The 20,835-nt window shown below is 43.0% G+C and overlaps 1 protein-coding gene and 1 non-coding gene across 3 annotated transcripts in view; both read right to left on the reverse strand.

Annotated features, from left to right (window-relative positions):
* Positions 1-20,835, reverse strand: part of Cdkal1 (CDK5 regulatory subunit associated protein 1 like 1) — a 633,981-nt gene that overhangs the window by 81,346 nt on the left and 531,800 nt on the right. The window lies entirely within an intron of this gene.
* Positions 3,579-3,722, reverse strand: LOC130886246 (small nucleolar RNA SNORA67). Its single transcript, XR_009058231.1, has one exon. It is a non-coding gene; the product is annotated as a small nucleolar RNA SNORA67 (small nucleolar RNA).

Below are 20,835 nucleotides of genomic sequence, written 5' to 3' on the forward strand. Positions count from 1 at the left end.
GTCTCAAAACAGATTACATTGCGCGCAAATAACTTCCTTTTCTGCTTGGATCTTTCTTTTCTTTTTTTTTTTTTTTCCTTCCTTCCTTCCTTCCTTCCTTCCTTCCTTCCTTCCTTCCTTCCTTCCTTCCTTCCTTTCTTTCTCTCTCTCGTCTGTTTGCTTTGCCAAAGACTTTCAGTATCAAGGTGAATAAAAGCAGCAAATGCTAAACACCCATGTCTTAATTTAGGCCTCACAACACTGGTTGGCAGCATTTCACTGTTGAATACATTGCTAGCTCTTGACTTGGTGTGTATGGCCTTTCTCATGTGAAGGTTTGATTTTTCTTTTTTTCTTTTCTTTTTTTTTTTTTTGGTTTTTCGAGACAGGGTTTCTCTGTGGTTTTGGAGCCTATCCTGGAACTAGCTCTTGTAGACCAGGCTGGTCTCGAACTCACAGAGATCTGCCTGCCTCTGCCTACTGAGTACTGGGATTAAAGGCATGTGCCACCACCACCCACCTGGCATCATCTTTTTAATGTGCTGTTGGACTCAGCTTGGTGGTATTTCACAGGCACGTTTGTATCTCTGTCGATTAAAGACACTGGCTTATCATTCTTTCCTTTGGTACCTTTATCTATGTTTTGTATCAGGGTTTTGTTGCTTTCATAGACTATGTTCTTCTTTCACTTTTCCCCCTAATAATTAGAGACTGGTATAACACTCGATGGTATAGCTGTCTTTGGCGGATGACATTTGAAATTACTAATTCAGTCTCATTATCTGACAGAAATGGTAATACAGGAAGCCACGAAGACCCAAGAAACCAGGACTCCTTCATCACTAGGTGGGAGAATTGATCTTAAATCAGTTAAGCTCACAGATGACTCTCCTTTTAAATCCACAGTTTCATGGTAATGGCAAGTGCCAAGGTAGGAATTATTTCTCATTAACTGTAAACTACAAATACTGGTCTTTAAAGGAACCAAGACAATCTGATTAATTTTAAGAATTTATCAAAATAAATGTTCTGTACTAAAAAGTAAATCAAGCCATTCAAAGCAAATTTCCATTAGTAATTTGAAAGCGAGCCCCAAGGCTACTTTAAAACTTCAGATGTCCACAGAAGATGAATTATAAGATTAGTGTTTATTGAGTACAATTATTTGCGCAACTGTGGATAAGGCAGCGGCTTCACAAATTAAGGGAAGAATGGGGCTGTTGAGGTGGCTGGGTGGGTAAAGGCACTTGCTGCCTATCTAAGTCAGGTCAGTGTTCTATTGCTTTGGAGAGACACCGTGACCAAGGCAACTTATGAAAGGAAGGATTTGATTAGGGCTTGCTTCCAGTTTCATAGTGTTAGCCTATGGCCATCATGACAGGAAGCACAGAGGGAGGGAGGCAGGCAGGCACGATGCGGGAGCGGTTGATGAGAGCTTACATTGGATTCCCAGGACAAAGGCAGAAAGAAAGCAATCCTGGATCTGGCAAGTTCCATTCCCGGTGACACACCTTCTCTAACAAAGCCACATCTCCTAATTCTTCCCAGTCTACCAGCTGGGAAGCAAACCTTCAAATCTTTGAGCCTCTAGAGGCCATTCTCATTCAACCATCCCACTGCTAATACCGCTGACCTGGGGTCAAGCGGGATCTTGGGAACCCATGTGATAAAAGGAGAGAACAAAGTCCACTAGGTGCCCTCTGACCTCCATACCCATGCCATGCAATAATAATAAGCAAAAACAAAGAATAAGTAGATAAACAAATGAATGTGATACTGGCAAAAAGAAAGGGCTAGTGTCTCCAGGCGGTGAGTATTACCACATTGTGACAGATGTGGTTGGTTCGGAAGCTCAGGAGAATCTGTTAATACACCACAATGGCAACAATTCTATTAAGACATACAGAAAAATATGAAATTCCTACAAGTCACTGAACATTTGTTATTATTAGCTATAAACATGCAGCAGAAAACAAAGGCTACATATTGACATCCCCCAAACGGTGTCTGATGGCCACATTGACAGACACAGCATATGTCTTCATATGAGGAGAGATGTTGACTTAGCTTTCTACTTGACCTTTTTTTCACGTCATCATGTATGAAAATGACATATGAACCATGACTGTGGGGCAAACTGAGGTCCTTAAGTTACAACTTTGCTTTTCACTGTTTTGGTTTTCCAGAGTCAACCATTGTCCACAACTATTAAACAGAAAATTACAGGGATAAACAACTGCTAAGTTTTGAATTGTGCATTGCTCTGAGTGGTGTAATAAAATTTTGCACCATCCGCTCTTTCCTGCCCATGCCATGCACAGCACTCTTGTCCAGCCCAATCACAGCTTGTGTGCACCCCACCCACCAGCTTCCAAGACCCTGCTTGATTATGAGGCCAAGGGTCCAGAAGATGTCCCGGAGCTTGTGTTCAGGTGACACTTACTTGTGATCCAAAGTGCCAGTGTGAAGAAAAGAGTCACCCAGGCAGAGAACCAGGAAAGACAGATGAACCCTGGTGTTTGTGGCGATGCTGACAAGGCATACCGGGAAAAAGGTACATTCACTGAGTGTGGCTGGCTTGTAATGTACCCATGTAACAGATAACAGAGAGCCACAGTGCTGAGAACATGGGATGCCTGTCTAAAATTAGCCCTATCTTTCCGAACAAGGCCGAGGATATCAGTGTTTTGAGAATTTCAAACAGGAACCTCGGTTTAGTCTTTTTTATTCTTTTTTTTATTTTTGAGATTATTTCATTTCCCCCTTCCCTTTCCTCCCTCCAAACATGCTCATATACTCCTTGTTCTCTTTCAAGTTCATGGTCTCTATTTTCATTAATTTTTGTTACATGCATATATGTGTACATATACGTTACGTGTATATAGATACATATGCACATATATATATATAGATATATAATCTGATCAGTCTGATATATAGACATATACACAATCTGCTTAGTCTGTACAATGTTACTTGTATATGTTTTCAGGGCTGATCATTTGGTATTGAGTAACCAGTTGGTGTGCTCATCCCTGGGGACGATTTCTCCCACCCTCAGCATAGGCGCCTACAGTTTTCCGGTAGGGTTGAAGCCTCATGCTCTTTCCCTAGGGAGTTTGGCATGGCTATTGTTATTGTCTCTGTCAAGTTCATGTTCAGGCAGTCTTGTTGGTGAGACTTTATTCTGACATTACTAGGATTTCCCCTACATTTACTTGTGTGCACACATGCACATTTACACATACATGCCTGCCGTGGCACACATGTGTGAACCAGAGAACAACTTTCAGAAGCTGGTTTTTTCCTCCAGCCATGTGTGTTCCAAGGATGGAACTCAGACTGCCAATATATAGTCATTTTAAGGAATAATAAAATTGTGACAACTTGAAGTAAGGATGAATCAGAACCTAGAATTTTATGAATAAATATATATCTTGAATATTTTGAGACAGGGTTTCACTGTGTAGCCCTGGCTGTCCTAGAACTCACTTTGTAGACCAGGCTGTTCTTGAACTCACAGAGATCAACCTGCCTCTGCCTCCTGTGTGCTGGGATTAAAGACATGCATCACCAGTGCCTGGCAATTTTTCAGTCATATATGTAGGCACTTCAAGGAAGGCAAAGGGAATCAGTATCCCTTGCTCTGCAAGGACATTAGGCATTCAGGATTTTCTTCCAAGTTGCTATATTCTGAGAAGGACACTAGTTAGCTCCTTGAAGAGGAAATAATCACCTTAGTGTGCACGCATGCACATGCACACGCACACACACATACACATACACACACAGATACTCTGAGAAAGACATACAATGTATTTTTTATCATATCCAGCCCTTTCATCCAACTCTTCCCAGATCCACACCACTTCTCTACCTAATCAACTTTGTGCCCTCATTAAAAAAACCTACTAGGTCTGATTTGTGCTTCTCAAGGGTCTATGGGATCATCCATGGGAGCCTGACTGGTCTACCAGGGACAACCACCTTAGAAAAAAAAAAAATGAACTCTCTCTCCCAGAAGCTGTCAGCTTCTCCTTAGCTAGGGAGCCCACTTCCTCTCTTCATGCTGGGACTGTGTTTGACTTAAGCTTGTGTAGGCCTTGTGCATCCTGTCACAACCATTGTGAGCTCGTGTGTGCAAATGTCCTGTAGCGTCTGGAAAACTTTTGCTGTAATCCTCCTCTGCCTCTAGCTCTTACAGCCCTTTCTACCTGCTCTTCCCCGATGCTGCTTCCTTGAGAGGAAGGAGTGTGATCTGCATCCTATTTACAGCTGAGCATCTGCAGCAGTTTCTCACTCTCTGCACCTTGGTCGATTGTGGATCTTTGTGTGATGTGGGATGTCCTTTTGTATATGTGTTGCTTTTATTGGTTGATGAATAAAGCTGTTTGGGTCAATGGCTTAGCAGAGTAAGCCAAGCAGGAAATCAGAACAGAGAGAGAGAGAGAGAGAGAGAGAGAGAGAGAGAGAGAGAGAGAGAGAGAGAGTCGGTGGAGTCAAGAAGACACCATGTAGCTGCGGAAGGAGACAGACACCCCAGAAATGTACCAGTAGTAACCTTATAGCCTTATGGTATACACAGATTTGTTGTGATCCAGTTGCCCTCACTCCCCTGACTGACAGCGGAACTTCCTTGTGGTCTGTAATTGACAAGGATGTTTGTGTTCTTTCTGGCCGGTGGGTCTCCACGGAAGGAGTAGAGGTATAAAAGGTTGCTGGGAAAACTAAAGGTTGCTGTTCTTCCATCTGAAAAGAAGCCTCCGTGTCTCAATCCCGGCACCCCCAGCCAGTCTCGGCTATCCGGCTGCGCTGACCACAGCACAAATTAATAGAAATGGGTAAATTCGAGATGTAAGAACTAGCTAGAAATATGCCTGAATCATTGGCCACACAGTTACTGTCATTAATACAGTATCTGTGTGATTTTCAGATCTGGGCGGCTGGGAAATGAATGAGTATTCTCCGCCTACATTTGTGTTGATTGATGTCTATTGTAAAAACAAGCTCCTTTGATGAGGGGTGAGAGATACACTTATCCAGAGGTGTATAGCAAGAAGTCCTCAGGGAGAATAGATTTTTCCTATGTGGGTCCTGGAGATCAACTCATGTCCGTGTGATTGCTCGGTCAGTGCTTTTCTGACCGAGTTAACAGCCCAGCTGTCCAGATGTTTTTGTATGTGTATGTCAACTATGCCTCAGTTATTTAAAAAGTAAGTGTTCCTTGGCTACAAGAACCCAGTTCTTTGCGTTTGGGGGGATGTCAGAGCTGAGGCAAGGAGACTATGTAGTGGGTTGTTTATAGCAGCTTAGTTTCTAGAGCTTATGAATCATTTTGTGCCTATAAAAAGTTTTGTGGGGTTTTTTTTGTTTGTTTTGGTGTGTGTGTGTGTTGTTTCTCTGTGTAGCCCTGACTGTTCTGGAGGAAATTTATTATTATTATTATCATCATCATCATTATTGATTTTAAAAATATGTTTAGTACTGATCACACAGACTCCATAGTCAGGAAGCAGAGAGATACGCATGCTCAGCTCATGTTCCCATTTTCATTCCATGTGGGACTTGAGCCTCTGGGATGGTGCCAGCCACATTCAGGGTGGGTCTTCTATCTTCTGTTAAGCTTTTCTGAAAGCACCATCATAGATATATATTCACAGGAGTGTTTCCATGGTGACAACATCCTGTCAAGTTGACAGTTAAGACCTACTACCATATAACATACACATATTTCTGGCACAGTTAGCTGAGAGGGACAAAAAGCATTGGCACTCCAAAAGCAACAAGTACTTCTGGCACTCAGCTCTTGGCTTATAAAACCAGTCTATAATAAAGGGAGCCAGGGATCCTTGGAGAAGTGGCTCATTCCGCGTCTGGGGCAGAAAATACAAGGAGAGGAACTGGGGTACCCTGCAGTGACAGAGTAAAGAGATTAAGACCACACAGGTTACCAGGTGAAGCTGTCTATCAATAGAATACTGCTCAGAAGTCGAGTGACCTCCCAGTGGCCAAAGCTGGAATAATTTGAGGGGGGTGGAAGTGGGAGAGTAATGTTGGATTACAGCTCCACTTGTAGAAAAAGAACCTGCGTGGGGTGATGGTGGTGCCCGTCTTTAATTTCAGCTCTCGGGAGGCAGAGGGCGGTGGATCTCTGTGAGTTCAGGGCCAGCCTGGTCTACAAGAGCTAGTTCCAGGACAGGTCCCAAAGCTACAGATGAAGGATTGGGTTAAAATACGATGTTGGGGTACCTCACACCAACTCCCCTGCATCTATGGTGAGCTGAAGGTCCACACTTTTTTTAAGTCTCTAATCACTGGAAATGGCGATAAACAATGGTTGGGCTATTTGATATGCGCACATCATGTTTTAGCTTTGTTAGTTTCTTTGGTGTTTGCTTGTTTGTTTAAGTAATTTTATTGCCAGGTCTAGAGTCCTTACTCAGGAAAAACACGTTGTTGATGTTTAATTAAATGAAATCTGCAGAACCAGACTGAATTTTAACATATTATAGATTACCACTGACAGCCCCATCCATCCCACTTAACAGTTACACCTGGCAGATGGGAGGAACAGGGGTGGCAAAGCTCGTCAGCACAAATGCCTTCCCTAGTCCAAAGAAGATCACCTTAAGGACCACCATGTAGATGTCTTGATGTAAAACCAGTCAAAGACGCTCACCAACCAGACTGGAAGCATAGAAAGTGGTCTATACCTACAGGTAAAAACCCCACTGACCTGTACGACATATGGCACTGTCTTCTGTGTTCAGTGGTGACTCTGTGTAAAAGGTGACTTCAGCTGGAGACTATCAAGGCGCCTATAATCCCAGCATTTGGGAAGCAAAGGCAGGAGGATGACTTTAAGTTAGCCTCAGCTGCAGAGTGAGTTTGAGGCTTGAGGTCAGAGTGGACAACCTGAGACCCTGTCTTAGAAGGTTATTTGTTATTATTGTGTGTGTGATATGTATGTGAATAAGATTCCCATGTGAGTCATGGTACATTCATGGAGGTCAGAGGTCAGCTTTCAGGCGTTGGCTCCGTCTTTCTGCCATCAGTTCTGGGGTTGGAACTCGGGTCCTCAGGCACGTGCAGTGAGTGCTTTAGCCAGCTGCACCATCTTTCCAGCCTTCGTTCTTAAACACGAATTGTGTGTGGGGTGCTCAGGTGAACTTGCATGTGTATACACATATTCCTATGGGGACCAGAGGTCAGCCTTAGGTGTTATTCCTCAGCAGCTATCCTCTGTAGTTTTTTTGTTTGTTTATGTTTGTTTATTTGAGATAGAGTTTCCACTCTGTGGCTCTGGCCAAACTAGAACACACTCTGTAGACCAGGTTGGCCTTGAACTTGAACTCCTGGAACCCTGCCTCCCCAGTCCTTGAATTAAAGGCATGCACCACCAAGGCTGGCTCTTTTTTTGAGACAGTGTCTCTCACTGAACCTGGGACTTTCCCAACTCACCAAACTGGCTGGCCAACAAGCCCTGGGGCTCCTCCTGTCTCCATGTCCCCAGTGCTGGGATGACAAGCAGATGCCACCATACTGGCTTTTTATGTGGACGCTGGGGATCAGCCTCAGGTCCTCCTGTTTGGCATGTTCCTGGACTGAATGAATCATCTCCTCCCTGGTCCATTTTTATTTTCCTTCCCAGCCCAAATACACCTTCCTTTCCCTTTAACCTCCCTTAACTCCCATCATCAGGCATTTTCTACCAGCTAGAGGTATCAGTTTTCTTGGGAGGAAGCTGTGCCAGCTGACCTCGGTGTGAATTAAAACATATCAAAGAGTCGAAGCTTTAAAGTTGCCAGGCCTTCCCTTCCACAAGGAAGGGCTCTATTTTCACTCGTACTCCAGCAAGAGATTAGCAGCTCGAAATCACTTTGACATCGCCGGTTACTCTCCTCATACCGCAGGGAGATTTAATTCCAGCCTGTGAAATTGTAATTGCTTCTCAAGGAGAAGTGAGGAATCCTGGGTGATGGCCACAGCCACGCTCAGTGTCAGAGTTGCCAGTTGCTGCCACATCAGATATGCCTTGCTGTTATTCAAAAATCACTCCAGCTTTCCAGCCGGGAAGCCGAGCTGGGGAGTGAGAGTAAATTAACAGAAACTGTCAGCTGTTCAGATGAGCGCAGACAGCAGTGTGACAGAGGTGGGTGACTTCCCATCAAAAAGGGAACTTTTTCCCTCGCACTAGTTTGAGATAAAGAGTTTCACAAACAAATTCCATGACTTTAGGTATGCAGCTAAATGATGCCGCTATGAAGCCGTGATAAGACGAGGCCTGACAATTTCTAGTCAACAATTCTTGGAAAGTGTTGGGCAAAAAAAAAAGTTATTGAAGAGTAATTAAAATAATGAAGATAACATATACACGTCAGATTGATGCTTCCGCCGGATTGAAATTACCTGCTGGTGAAGTTAAACTGTCTTGAGAAATTGCTTCGCAGCTAGGGCTGGAGAAAGTAGAAACTGGAGCCACGGCGGCTCATCCCAGAACACTCACTGACAGGGAGGTTAACTGCAGTGGGGGGAAGACCTGGAACCTGTCACCTTCTCGAGGTGGGGAAGGGCTGGCCAGAGCTAGGTCATTCTGTTCTTCTCCTAAGGACTGAAAGAAGAGGGAAGGGCTAAAGAGGATTCTTTTCTCCTTTTTCTGTGAGTGTGCACACCATCGCACTCAAGTGGACACCAGAACCAGGATGGCAAGCATCTTCCTCTATCTGTCTGTCTTCCCCCATCCAGCCAGGCTATGTCATCAAATCAGAGCTTGCCATATCAGCCAGGCTGGCTGGCTGGCTGACCAGTAAACTCTCAGTATCCGTTTGTCTCTGTCGCCCAGATTGAGGGCTTACAGGCATGCATAGCCATGCCCAGCTTTTTATATGTGTACTGGGGATTGAACTCAGATTCTCGTGCTTGCTGAGACGTAATCCCATCCCTCTAAATACATGTTTTATAGAAAAATATTCAGTCTGAGGCACTGCCTATTGGTTTCACATTTACTGAAAATTCAGTGGGGCGTGGTGGCATATGCCCATGATCTCGTCACCCTGGAGGCAAGAAGATCAATAATTCAAGGCTAGCCTAGGCTACCTTGAGAGTGCTAGGCCAGCCCTTTGAACTACATACATTTTGAATCTTTCTAAAGTCCAAGGGTTAGAAATGTCGGTAAGTGGTAGAACACTAGGCCACAGTGCTTTAGGCTCTGGGATTGATCCCCAGACCCCAAAAAAGAAATTTCTGAAAATTCAGACATGGATTTTACATTTTCATTTGATGAATTTTATAGCAAATTTCAAGAATCAGAGTTCACCTTCAAAAAAGGAGACTTTAATTAAAAGGTGGGAGTACCCAATTTCTGCTTTTTTAATAAAAAGAAGTAGAAAGGGATTGGTACCCATTCTACTGTATTCCCTTCTGTCACTATGGTTACCAGTTGAGCAACAGTTTGCTGACACACATTTGTACACCTTGTGGGTGTACTCTGATAATTTGGTATAGAAACAAGCTGGGTGTGGTGGTACACCCCTATAATCCTAGCACTTACAAGGTTGAGTGGGAGACCAACTAGAGTACATAGCAAAACTCGACTTCTGAGAACCCAAACTACGACAGATGTCATTCTTGTTTTAACCAATATCTTAAAGTTCCACAAAAACAGCTCCTCCTTCCTCTGTGTCTGTGGCTCTCCTTCCCCTCCCTCTCCACTCTTCTAGTCCCTAGTGACTGCCCTGTTCTTCCAGGAGGTCAAACATTCAGTTTCCACAACTGAGTGAGCACGTGTCTCTGGTTTATTAATGTAGTGGCCCTCTGCAAATGACAAAAATGATTTTTGTGGTTGAAAGATATTTCATTATACATGTACATCTGCATTTCCATGATAAAACCACAGTAATGACTCTGCTCAGGTGGGTGAAAGACACCCATGGACCAGCCTTTCACAGGCCTGCCTTGTGCCTTCCAGTCCTGGGTGGGTAGGGCCATTATGATGAACAAATATATGGGAGAGAAATGGGAGAGAAAGAGGAGCAGACCTGTGCTGTGGTAAGAGGGAGACTCAAAGAAGTGAAGACAGTGAAAAACAGGTTGATATGGGTAGCTTGCTTGCCACATGGGGCCATGATGGTGTCTGGGCCTGTTCAGAAGATCCCTTTCTACACCAGCATCTCATAGGGCACTGACTATGTTCACCTAGCAGGTTCAGTATTTCAGCTTCCAGACTGAGGTCTTCGGTCTCTTTGGAGTTAATGGTTGTGCAAGGTGACGGGTACGGGTGTAGTTTTGTTATTCAGCATGTGGGCATCCAGTTTTAATTAGAAGGAAGGAAATTTGAAATTCTGTCTATCAGTTTGTTTGCTGGTCTCTCCCCCTCTCTCTTCCTGGTGGTAGGAATTGAACCTAGACCTTCATGCATGCTAGACCAGTGTTCTTCCTCCAATAAGTAGGCACTCCACCCCTGAGCTCTCTGGCCCCTGTTCCTCTTTTAGCACCAATATTGTTTTGACTTTATAAACTTATGCTTAGAAATAATCTCCAGCCTACAGAAAAAAAATTAAGAATAATACGAAGGTTATACTCCAATTGCCCTGCTTCCCACAGTAGCCAGTTCTCCCGGAAAATCGGGATTCCAAGTGCGCTCTGTCCTTGCCCCACACGGTTGAAAATGGCTGGGTACTGTTCTGCAGAATGATCTTCTGTTCGGGATCAGGTGCTGCGTCATTACCCCACGCGGAGGCATGTTTGACCAGAACGTCACAGGTGTGGCATTGTGTTCTTGTCATGACACCTCAGGGCCCCACAAACTGATACTGAGATTCTCATAACTTGTAACAATGATGTGATCATGTGATAATGGTAGCACCAATATTTTAGGAGTGAAGTTTACTTGTAGCCATGCCGGAGCACCTGTGTTGAGGCCTCCTATATCCTGATGGAGGACAGGATCTAGAATATGCTAAATATGATGACCTGTGACAACCATCTGAGGTATTTACTGTTAGCTTATTTGGCTTCACAGGGAAGGACCAAGTGGCTTATTTGCATTATGCGAGGACACTCTGAACCCAAACCTCAGGGTGCAACAAATGGATATCTGATTTGAAAAAGACTAATTCCAGTTACTCTCAAAGCCCATGCTAAACCCTTTCCCCATTTCTTAGTAGACCTTTGAAAGCCTGGGCCCTTCACCTAAAGCTTTTGGTCATCTGTTGTCTGTGTACGCTGAGCTCTTGTTCCCACTGATTCATCTGCTTATTCATTCGTCCGTGGAGCATCTACCCTGGTGTGGATAAGCCACATGCTATAGTAGTGAAGCTACTAAAAACTATCAAAAGTAAATGCCATAGTTTAGAACCTCTACACCAAAACCAGTCTTTGCTTGGATCTTCGCTTAGAAATCCCCTAAACTCGAGGGCTGGCTTTAGGCAAGTCAGTTGATTCTGACTCTGGTTCCCTGTGTGCAGTAAGTGGTCTACCTCACAGGCTCTGTGAGCGCTGCCCTTACTCCCTGCTCCCCTACAGGCTCTCCACTTCTGCTTTTCCGAGAAACACCGGGTTCTAGCTGAAGCCAAGGGACATGAGCCAGTTCTCATTTTTTCTTTCCAAGCACCAAGAAAGAGCAATCGCTTTGTCATCAACTCAAATCTTGACTGAAATTTCCAACATTGCTGTGGAGAAGTTTGAGTTCTCTGACACGTTACGGTGCAACAGAGGCTGTTTAGGACTGATTACCAGAAGACAGCCGGTAGTCACTTCGTCCAGTGTCGCGTTTGTGCTTGCAGTGTTCAGTTACCACAGGTTTTGCTTTTAATATTAATTGGAGTTGCAACGGTTCCTTGGGTAGACAGCTTGGCTTTGCCACAAAGCAGGAGGGCAAGCTGCTGTTAAATTGCCTTTTCCTCCTCGCTTTCTTTTTGATTTGGAAGTTGACAGCATTAAAAACATTCTTCTACCTGAATTCGCACCATTTTGAGTCACTCCATTTTCTTGCAGTTTTTTTTTTTTTTATCATTTTCACGGCTCCAGGCAATCTAATCAGCTTGATAAGATTAAATGTCTTAGACCCGTGTCCAGCTGACTTTTGCTTAAGATTGGAACATTCAACCTTCCTGTCTTCAAAAGCCTCAGAGGATCTTGGTTAAAGGAGAAAAAAAAAGAAAAGGGGTCTTAATTGAAGGCTTGGTGACTTTATCTTGCATGGATGGGGTCAGAGACCCTACATTTAGGTGTATAAGTGAAAAAAAACTATTGGAGAATCAGATATTAAAAGCAAAAAAACAAAAAACAAACAAAAAAACGGGGCAGACAGAGCAGTGACAGATGACAAGCACAGCAGATCTCCCTTTGTGGGGAGGGCTTCCTTTTAATACAGCATTCTGATAAAACGCTACAAACCCCGTCTGTGCGTTGGCAAATTCTGTATTAACTTGACATAAACTATAGCCATCTGAGAGGAAAAACCTGCAAATAAGAAAATGCTTCCATGAGATTGGGCCGTGGGCAAGCCTGTAGGGCATTTTCTTATTTAGTGATTGATGTGGGAGGGCCCAGCCCATTGTGGGTAATACCACCCTGGGCTGGTGGTCCTGGGTTCTATGAGAAAGCAGATTGAGCAAGTCAGTAAGCAGCACCCCTCCATGTCCTCTGCATCGGTTCCTACCTGAGGTTTCATGCCTAGTTTGAGTTCCTGCCTTGCTTTCCCTCTATGGACTGTGATTCAGGAAGGATATAGAAGCCAAATAAATCCTTTCCTCCCCATGTTGATTTTGGTCCTGTGTTTCTTCATTGCATTTAGAGACCCTAACGAAGACACCGTCCAACCTGAATACCACAAAAGAGAATTTGAGCTGCAGAAATGGTTCAGGTGCGTGAGACCCTGAGGTCACTCTCCAGTGCCCATGTGAAAAATTAGGTGTGGTGCCATGTGCCTGTGTCCTAGTACTGTGGAGTGAAGACAGAAGGATCCCTGGTGGGGTGGGGGGCTGGCCAGTAAACCTAGTTTAATCAGCAAGCCTTAGGACCCAGTGAGAACCCTTGTCTCAAAAAACAGTGGCCAGCTCCTGGGGAATAACATCTGAGACTGACCTCTAGCCTCAACATGCATGAGTGCACACATGTGCCCACACATACACAATACACACATACACAAACACACAGAGAGAGAGAGAGAGAGAGAGAGAGAGAGAGAGAGAGAGAGAGAGTCATAATAAACAATCCTACTTACAAACAATAAAAATTGAAAGTTCAAAAGGATACTTTAAAAGATCCCTATTTCTGATATTGGACCAGTGCTAAACTCCATCTGCTCCTTTGAAATTTTGTTTGACTTCCAGGTGAGCTCTCAGATACGGAATGAAATGAGACATGCTATTGACTCTCCACCACTGTTTCCTGGAACAGAGTGTCCTGTAATAAGGCCCAAGGCATGGAGTTCTGGCTGAACTCTGGTAGAGTTTTTTTCCAGTGTTGTAAAATGGCAGCTTTAAGCACTTTCATGGGCCAGGATTAGAAATTTAGACTCTTCCTATGAAGATTGTAGAGGGGGATGGCAGACCATGAGGTGGTACCTGCAGTAGCAGAAGTCCGTCTCTTAGCTCTCAACGGATTTCAAGTAAGGTTGTAGAATGCACACAGGCTGCAAGCACACACACACCATACCACACCACATACACATACCCCACACCACACCACATGCACACACATACCCCACACCACACAAACCACATACACACATCACACCACACACATACACCACACATACACACATACACCACACACACACATACCACACACATATACCACATACACACACCACACACATAAAAACACACAACATACACATACATACACACAACACAACACACCACACACATACACACACTACACACACACATACACACACCATACCACATACATACACACACACTACACACACCACACACATATACACTACAGAAACAAAAAACCAAGAACATCTGCTTTCTACACTCACATCCCAAGAGAGTTACCAAGGATGACGTTTTTGGTAAGTATTCCTGTTTATTAAGAACAAAGGTCTTGCATGCTTAACAGAACAGGTGTGGTAACAACTCGAGATACAGAATGATGGTGTCAATTGTTTAATCACTGTGGATGCGTGGAGAAGGTAGCAGGTGCTAGAGGGATAAAGAGTTGCTAGGTTCCCCGAACTACTCTGTGTGGAAATGCCAAAGGAAAGATTAGGTGAGGATAAGAAATTCTCAACAACAAAGGCAGGCTTGGGTCTTACTGAGGCCCTTTCTTAATTAAAAGAATGATGTGATCCACACATCCAGTTCTGTCTCTGCCTTACAGCGACAATCCCAAGACAGATGGGACCAGAGAGTCAGCAGCGACATGCGTGTCAGCCATTACATTAAGAATAGGGACCACTAGCACCTGACTGAGCTGAGGGTTGCCTACGACACTTCGGAAAATAGCCACCGTGAGAAATTCGGCTGTGGACAAAGGAATAAAACCAAAAGCAAGGATTTAGCTCTTTGTAGGCCTTGCTTCAAGGACTTCAAGAAAGCACTGGTTTATTGTGTGTTTCTAGAAGTGCTGAAACTAAACTGGGAGATGCTCACTGACCCAGAGTGTAAGTAAGAGAAGCAGCATTTTCACACGGTCACTGCTGATTTTACCGAATGGGGACTTCTCCATAGCCTGCAAGAATAAGAAGTTGTTCGGAAGCTGGCACAATAGCGCTTGCTTGGCTGCTGCACAACATCTATTTCTTAGCACAGCGTCAAAATTCTGGGTTTCGTTGTTGCTGGTGATATATATATATATATATATATATATATATCCTATTTAGTGTGCTGTGGGACAGGGAAGCACACGTGTAATGTGTAATGAAAGACCATTTACAGAAGCCAGCTCTCTCTCTCCTTCATGCGAATCCCAGGGATGGAACTCAGGCCGTTAGGTTTGGTGGCAGGTGCCCTTACTGGCTGACCCATCTCAGCAGCCTTGTTTCACAAGCTCTCAAGTAGCTCAGACCTTGAATTTGATGTGTAGCCAAAATGACCTTGTACTTCTCATCCTCCTGCCTCCACCTCTTGAGTGCTAGTATTGAAGTAGTGCACCATGCCCAGTTTGTGCAGGGCTGGGGATCAAACCCAGAGCTTTGAGAATGTTCGGCAAACAGCCTACCAGCTGAGCTAAATTCTCAGCCTCAAAACTCTACATAACCAAGACTGAGATTATTTCTTTGTCTAATTTCTAGTCCTGTCTCGTAGGTAACTCTTTCCCACATCTCTGCCAGAAACTCTGTATGTTCGCATGTTGTCACTGTCCTTTTCTCCTCCCATTTGCCACTGGTCATCTCTGCTCTAGGAAACCCAGATGAGCTGACTCCTGCAGTATTTGTCCTTCTGTGTCTGGTTTACTTCATTAAGTGTGTGGTCAAGGTCTCCCTGAGGCTGAGGACATACCTCAGTAGTAGGGTGCATGCTGAGCATGCGCAAGGCCCTGGGTTCAGTGCTCAGCACAAAAGGTGAGTGAATGGGGGCTCATCTGCACTGTAACATATCAGAATTTCACTCTTTTTCAGGACTGAATAGCATTCTGATGTATGCATCCATCTTGTTTGTGTGAGGACACCATGAACCTGGGGTAGTTTCCGTGTTTGGTTGCTGTGAATGACACCACCATGAACACTCCTGAGTCTACTTGTGAGATTTTTGAGTGTGTAGCTAGGAGTGAAATTGTTAGGTTCCAGCCTTGAATCTTGAAGAATTAACACCCTAGTTTCCAGTAGCTTACATCACTGACATTTCCACTGAAAGTTTGGGGGTTCTGATTTCTCTACACCATCACCCACATTCCTTACTTCCTGTTCTTTTGCTAGTGATGTCAACAAGCATGGATTTGAGTTGCATTTCCCTAATGACTATTGCTATTGGCCACCTCCTCCTGGAGTTACAAGTCATCTGTATGTCTTCTTTGGAGAAGTGTTTTTTCAAGTCATTTGTTCAAGTTTGGATTACTATTTTTTATTGTTATTGAAGTGTATGAGTTCTTCATATACTAGACTGTCTTAGCTGTTTTTCTAGATATACTGTTTGCAAATATTTTATCCAATTCTGTAGGTTGTTTGTAGCCATAATGTTTTTGATGACTCTACATTATTAATTATAGCAAAGCTCAATTCTTTTTTATTGCCTATACTTCAGATCTCTCATCTATAAAACCAATATGGTTTCATATTTATATATTCCCTTGAAATTTTCTTGTAAAAGTTCTATCATTTTAGTTCTTAAGTTTTGGTCTCTGATCCACTTTGGGTTAGTGGGTTTTTATTTGTTTGTTGTTTTTTAGTAGTCTGAGGTCCAATTTCTTTCTTTGCATGTGCATACCCATTTTCGCTCTTGCAAATCTTTTTGAAAAGGCAAGCTGTTCCTTATTGAATATTCATGGATCTTTTGTTAACAATCAGCTTGCTTTAAATGTTGTGAACCCTGGCTGGTTGACCTCCCAAGACTAGTTAGATCACACAAATGACTTGCTGGGTTTAAAGAAGAAGGAGGAAGAAAAAGAAAGATACAAAGTTGGGTGGAAAGGAATGGGAGGGTGGTTAGGGTAGGAGCTGGGGATAGAGGGTAAATATGTTTAAAATATATTGTATAAAAATTTCAAAGAATTAAAAATATTTAAAAAATCAATTAACTGCATATGCAAGAATCTACTTCTGGGCTTGCTATCCTCTTTCATTTGTCTGTATGTCTGTCCTTAAGGTCATTTCAAACTGTTGTAATTGCTACAGCATTGCTGCACATATTTTTATTTTATTTGTTAATTTATTTATTTTTGTTTGTTTTTCAAGACAGAGTTTCTCTATGTGGCTTTAGTTTTCTAGAACTTGATCTGCAGATCAGGTTGGCCTCAAACTCCACCTTCTTCTTCCTTCCGAGTGCTGGGATTAAAGATGTGTGCCACCACACCCAGCCACACCTATATTTTGTTTTGTTTTTGTAATTAGCTGTGGTATTGACTCTTTGCAATTCATAAACCTGGGACAACTCTCCATGATTTCTTCTTATCTACATCTGAACGGTTTTCAGTCTTTAGCAAACAGAGCCTTTCATTTCCTTGGTTATATTCACTGCTAAACAGCTAATTAAAATTAAACGTTTTTAAGATACAACTGTAAATGCAGTTACTTTTCCAATTCTGTTTTTGGATTATTCATTGCTGGTGTACAGACACCGGATTGTCTGCTCTTGGCTCCATGATTTACATCTTCCCTGAGTTTATCTGTTAGCTCTAGTGGCTTCCTTGTGAGTTTCTACTGGGTTCTCTACAGGCAGGATCAGGTCATCTTCCTTTCCGAATCCCTTTCCTTCCTTCTGTTGTGTGACAATGCTCTAACTTCTGGGACAACACTAAATAGCAGTGTGCAAGAAGACATTCCTGACTTGTGACTTTAGGGAGAAGACTTGGAGTCTGTCAACACTGAGTGTGTCGGTAGGCAGCCAGCAATGACTTTTTTCCTTTTCCTTGAATACTATTGATTATGTTGAGGATTATGTTTCTTGATTTCTCCTTCTCATATGAGACTGTCAGATTTTATCAAATACCTTTCTTGTGTCAATTGAGATGATCACGTGTTCCTTACTCTTTATTCTAGTATAGTATGCAAATTTTTCTTTTGTTGAGCTACCCTAAGTTCCTAGAATAAATCCCATTTCATTGTCACAAATGTAAATAATTCTTTTAATATGCTGCTGGATCTGATGTGCTAATATTCATGTTGATAGCCTTGGTATTTGTGTATTCATAAGGAATCTGAGTTGTACATTTCTTTTCTCATCCTGTCTTTACCTGACTCTGGTATGGAGTTCCTCTGGATATCCACCCTGCCTGGGACTTTTCTTTGCAGTCTAATGTTTCTTTCTTACTCTCTAGTATTAAAGGAAAAAGAGTCTTGGTGCAAAGCATTTTCTCAAAGCAAATTTCTCAACGATTTCGGGAAAGATTTTTCCCAGGTTCCCCCATTTACACATCCAGTTTAACATGAAGCTTCACCTGCCAGATGCTTCCATTACTTCTGGTTATTCCAAAACAAACTATTGTGCAAAGCTGCAATATTTTCTCTTCTTGAGGTAGTGCAGGAGTGACTGTAGGAGTTGAGAATGTCATCAGAGTCATCCCAAGTGCCAGATAATACTTGACCCAAAAGTTAGTTGTAATTAAAATCGCAAATTGTGTGTCTGTTGTGTGCTATAGTATATGGGAACCCAAACATAAAATGTCTTAAGTAAACAGTGTTCTTCCTATTTGGAAAACCATAGGCCTGTTAAAAGCCATAGGCTTTATGGCTCTCTATGGAAGTAGTCCGGTGTAGCATATAGTTATGTGCACATTAAATGCAGATTTGATGCTAAGAGCTGGAATCCCCCATCAGCAGGCTTTTCTGGATGGTACACTTCCCTCATTTTGGCACATAGCCATCCCTTCCTCTGCTACTTTCTTCTTGCATGTGTATCATTAAGTACTGGTGACTTTAGATGCTCAAAAGCTAGGGAAACTGAGATCTAGTGAAACCCTGCGCTCACCTTCTCCACCATTGTGGTGTTTGGACTATAGAACACGGAAAAGAGTACTGGGTGGACAGACACAGCAGTCAGCTTCTGCCTTCACTTCTTGAGGCGGGGCTGGGGAGGGCAGGGCTTACCCGGCTGCCCTTTGAATCCAGGTGCCCTTTTCATCTTTGGCCACAGACATCCTCCTTCTTGATCTCAGATCAGCCTTTCAAACTTGCGCTTGCACTTCTGCATTAATTTGATCTCTTCAAATGCAGCTGCAATCCATTTTCTTTGAATTTTCCTGCCTTTGCTGAATTTGTTAGAGTCCAGACCCAAAGTCCCTTGAGGCAGGAATCTTTTTATTCCCCATATAATTCTTTTCAGCGGTTATGTGTTGGTATCAGAATCTAAACTTTTATTTATAAAATTGGGTTTTGCCCCAACTGATGTAAAGCTCCCTGGAAAGCCATTACCCATGCTGGAGAGATGAATTGATTGGACTGTCTTTGTCTCCTTATTACCCTCTTTATATGAGTATCAGTAAAAACTTGGGAATCAGTTCTTATTAATTACCAAATTAAGAATATCATCGGATTGCATCTGAAACCTACAACAGATATTTTCCATGCTTTTCTAAACCTATCTGTTATCCCCAACAATCGGCTGAAAAGCAATTTGCTGAAAGTGATGATTTAGTGCTAATTTTTAGTCTGTGACTATAAAAGTTCATAGAACCCAGCTCCACAATGGCACATGTCGTTTGGGACCAGCTGAATCTCTGCTCCCATTCCAAAGCCACTTCAATTTGACTCAGAATAAACTAGCTCACATCTCTTTGGAAGTACTAGCATCTTTTGCTGCTATAGTGGCTAATGTTCTTCAAGGAGAGGAAGTGACACATGTCAGGGACATCGTGTATTTTTATTTTAGAGAAGGTCTCACTGTTGGCCTAGAGCTCACTATGTAGACCAGGCTGGCTTCAAACACAGCAAGCTGCTTCTGCCTCCTGTATTCCTGGATTAAATGCCTATACCAACACGAGCACTTAAGGACATAGTAATTTATATGCACAATATCCTTCAATATATGTCTCAACGCCCTGCAATAAAAATCTTTTTCTGTTTTATAGAAGAGACTCTAAGAGAGAAAGTCGCCTGGTTAAACCCCAGGTTTGCTGATGGTAAACTCTTATGCCTTTTCTTCATTTGCCTAATATGCATACTGGAGACCACTGGGACCTATGTTCTCTTGACTCAGCTCCTTAACTCCTTTACAGTTTCGACACCATTTAGGCCAAACTCTATGGTGGGCTAAGGACAAATTATTCCCAACTGGGCATAGTGGCACAAGCCTTTAATACCAGCACCTGGGAGGCAGAGGCAGGTGGATCTATGTGAGTTCATAGCCAGCCTGCTTTACAAAGTAAGTTCCAGGATAGCCAGGGCTATGTGGAGAGACCCTGTTTTGTTTTGAAGTGAAATTCTATCTCAAAAATAAAAAGAGAGACAGAGAAAGAAAGGAAAGAAAGAAAAAGAAGGAGAGAAAGAAGGGGAAAAAGAACAAGGGTTTTAAAGATTTACGGCCCAAGAAGCTAACTTGAAGTAATAGGTACAGTCGGTTCAGTGACTCTGATCGATGAACTCAGGCAAACGCTGTGAAGCAGCGATTCCACTCCTCACTATACATTCAACACACACTTATCCGTGTGTTTCAGAGCATCTTCATAGTAGGATGGCTCAAGATGAAGAGGTCAGAAGCAAATACAGAACGGGTGAACACTGGGTATTTGGGACAGTAGAATACTATTCATCAATAAATGCCAATGACTACATGTGACCATCGGAATGAGTTTCATAATGCTGAACAAAAGGCAGGCATGAAACAGTTTGGCTGTATTTATGTTAATGCCATAAACAGGAGAGTCAGAGATAACGGCAGTGGTTGTGATTTCTGCGGTGGGGTTAATGGGTGGGAAGTTGTCTGAGTGGCCTCCCAGTGCTGCCTTAAAATGTAACTCACTTCATAGAAATTCTTCCAAGTTAAATTTTCTTGCATGAATTTTTACTTCAGTAGTGTGTATCTCTCTCTCACACACACAGGGTTTCTCTGTGTAGCTCTGACTGTCCTGGAGCTCTGTTTCCTAGACCAGACTGGCCTTGAACTCACAGAGATCGAACTGCCTCTGCCTCCTAAGTGCTGGGATTAAAGGTATGCACCACTATTTCATGGCTTATGTTTCCTTCTTAAAAGAGAAAAGACACAGTCTATATAGGTCGTGTCCTACCTTGACAGACTCTTGGTATGAGTT

The sequence above is a fragment of the Chionomys nivalis genome, chromosome 13 (genome assembly GCF_950005125.1).
Source record: "Chionomys nivalis chromosome 13, mChiNiv1.1, whole genome shotgun sequence".
Classification (NCBI taxonomy): Eukaryota; Metazoa; Chordata; class Mammalia; order Rodentia; family Cricetidae; genus Chionomys; species Chionomys nivalis.